Below are 3,764 nucleotides of genomic sequence, written 5' to 3' on the forward strand. Positions count from 1 at the left end.
GTCATGGATTGTTTAACTTTAAACTTATCTACCATTGATTTTGTAAACAAAAATTCAATTTTTTATATATCTATCCATGTCTGATAAAATTGATTTTTTGCGAAAATATACTACTCTGCAAACTCTACAAGATGAACGATTCAAATTACTGAAAAAAATACACGACGGAACCCACAATTGGTGGTGGTGGAAAACCCATAATTTCCACCTGAGGTGGATAGAATTTATACTCTTTTATGATTCACGTTTCTCTCTCTCTCTCTAGCTTTTTATGATTCACGCTTCTCTTTCTCTCTCATTTGTGCCTTAGCAAGTCATCATTCAAGTCAAGGATTACTTCATTTAGCAAGTGGAAGACGAGATTTCAAAATAAAAATGTTGAGAGAGGTTTTCTTTAATTTTCAAAAGTTGCGACACCTTTTCATATGGATTATTTGACTTTATAAGAATAGTTATAACTCTTATTAATTTAAGATATGCTTATTAGAAGGGAGTGTGATTGTTAGAAAGGGATATAATACGTGGGAAAGCCTCCAAGGGGCATAACCCTTCCCAATTGATTGTTTATATGAAAGGGTGCCTACTAAAAGACATGATCCTTTCTAATTAATTTGTTTTCAAAAAACGACATTGTAACGTGACTTGAAGCAAATTCCATCAATTGTTCAAGTTCTAGAAGGCTCCATATTTTGAAAGTTCCAGATTTTGCATCAACTGGTTCGAATGTGATTTGAAAGAGGGAACAAGGAGCTGTAGAACAAAACAGCAAAATATACATTTTTTTAGTAGAGCTCAAAGCTCCGCCAAGGGATTCCCCATCCATCTTCCGAGATATCAAAAATCAAATAAGCACGTAAACATACTAGAAAAAAAAAAAAAACAAAAAAAACCTCCGCTCAAAAAAAAAATAAAGAAAAAAAACAAGAGAAAAGTCCCATAATCTTCATGGTTTTATGTAGCTCAAGTAGTTCGTTAACCAATTTCAAATCACTGATCCATATTACTTCTTTTAAATGTACGAAGATGTTTCCTCTTTTTTACTTTCCACAAATACCCCTAACACTTGCAACTAATATCAGTTATGTCCTACACCTCTTCTCAACGACGCAATACAACGGCTCCAACCAAAACGATACAACTTGAACGACGCACCATTTTCCAACAGCTCCCAATAAGCACCCCTTCAATCCTTCTGTACAATGGTTCGCCTTGGGAAAATCAAATTCCCCCTCACGTTTATCTGAATTATCTTCAGATTCCTCACTACCAACACATCCCAAAAAAAAACCTGCTCATTAACACCAGAAACGAGATTTTTATCGATTTATACCTTTCCAAATAACTATTTGCCAAAATATACTTTTTTTCAAACTATTTTTAAAAATAGTTCAAAACGCACATTTCATGTGCGTCATGCATATGGGATATGCGTTATCCGAGCTGGCATATGCGAGCCGGGCCAGCTGGATTTCCAACGTGTTTCACGCACACCCAACCTGCATCATGCATATTAGATATGCATGATGCACATCCAATATGCGTCATGCATATTGAATGTGAGTGATGCGTCATATATATTCCAACGACTAACAACCATACAAAAGTAGAAATTAAAATTGAAGTTTCCTAAATTACATATCTTCTTCATCCGAAAGTTCGACATCGGACTTCAGTTTTTCTTGATTGCTCCAAGATAGGTACCACTGCGCGTCTTGAAGGAACCCCTCCGATGCACATTGAGCTGCTTCATTTACTAGTGTCAATTAATCTCTTAATACGCATACTCATTCGATTGCATTCCTCACGCATGCAGTTAATAGCTTTGAGCAACAGTTCATGGGTATATGTCGGCATGGTAATTGCCAACTGCCTCGGGATTCTTGCATTACAAGCGCGACAATCTTCTAATAGGATAGGTAAGCGCGTTAGCCAATATGCCCACTCCGCTTGCATGGTATTTATGCAATGTGTAGACCAACGGAGACGGGGATTCAAAGGATAATCAAATTGATCTCCTTCATCCACCCATGACCTACGTACCCATTGTTTTGTAGATGTCCCTGACAGTATAAGAAGTCATTTTGAATTCTGATGATTTTCGTTGAACATGCTAGAACTATAAATACAAGGATATGGTTATACGAAAACACATATACAAAAGGCGTTAACCATGTAATTATTATTGTTAGATTGATGTGACAACATGGCCAAGTAGCAGGTGTTAATTACTAATAATAACTATTTCGCATATGCCCGTTATCTATTTTTTGGAACAATTAGTATTATTTTTAATAGGCATAGAAAACAGAAAATTATTGGCAACAATGAGACAAGTAAACTACAATGTGACCACAATCATAAATTACAAACATAATCGAAAGTTACAAACTACAAATTTAAAATTTAAAAACACAGATTTCAAATTAAAACAAGTACAAGACCACATGGCTCCATACATATGTAAATATCTTACTACTACTGACTATAAATTCGTTCTTGAACTTGATGCTTCTGCCTTGTTTCCGGAACATTTTCTTCGATTATGTCCTTCTTGTCCACACAATGTGCATGACTGTCTCTGTGATGGTTGGTGCTCAATCCAATCCATCTCGTTCCTGAACCGTGTCACTTGGGGTCGCCCTCGCCCCCGAATACGTTCTCGATCTGGAATGATGGTTGACCCATTGATTTCAAGCCAATATGCCTTGTCACTCGGGGGTCTAAATGGTTGAGAGGCATATATTTGTATAATTGAGTTGAGCGACCAAACATCGTTGAAGTATTCAAAAGGGGAAATTTTCATGAACATACACGTCGTAAGCACATGCGAGCACGGCATCTTCCATTGTTGAAACTTATTGCAACTGCACGTATGATTGTAATATAATCAAAGACGGTGAAAATGAGTTATTTGTTTTGTAATAAAACCAACCAAGCATAGCCTGTAATTGGAACAACAAAACTATAACAGGATTGTAATATATACTCTTTTTTTTGGCTAAGTTATAATAGGATTGTAATTGGCACCAAACATGCTCTGGAATAGTCAATTCTAACAAAGTTGTCTCCACTTAGCAGGATTGTACTTTTCCAATAAGTTAATTAAATTTAGCAATCTGCTAAACTTTCACCCCGGGACTAGAAAAGAAGTATGGTCGTCGCGTAGCTGGTATGCCTACATGAATTTTTGTCTTATTTCCCAGAGCATTTAGAAAGAAAAAAAGTAAATACATGTGCCGAAATTACAGTCCTTACCAACATGAAATCACTTTGAGAGAGAGAGAGAGAGGGGACCATTAATTAATATTACATAAGTTTTGGTCATAATATTGTCCACTAAACTACAGCGGAAGTCTGTCAAGAAATAAACTTTACATACCAACTATCGTCTAAAACTAAACTAAGCAAAAATCATCTACGGGCCAAGAGACAAAGACTTCCACAGGCCTCAACCACGCACTTCTCGAGCGAGTCACAAAATGCAAAACGCGACCTGTAGTGGACACTGATATGCATGACGCATCACTCACATTCAATATGCATGACGCATATTGGATATGCATGATGCATATCTAATATGCATGATGCAGGTTGGGTGTGCGTGATACACGTTGGAAATCCAGCTGGCCCGGCTCGCATATGCCAGCTCGGATAACGCATATCCCATATGCATGACGCACATGAAATGTGCGTTTTGAACTATTTTTAAAAATAGTTTGAAAAAAGGTATATTTTGGCAAATAGTTATTTGGAAAGGCATAAAT

Source organism: Rhododendron vialii, chromosome 10a (assembly GCF_030253575.1).
Source record: "Rhododendron vialii isolate Sample 1 chromosome 10a, ASM3025357v1".
NCBI classification, from domain to species: domain Eukaryota; kingdom Viridiplantae; phylum Streptophyta; class Magnoliopsida; order Ericales; family Ericaceae; genus Rhododendron; species Rhododendron vialii.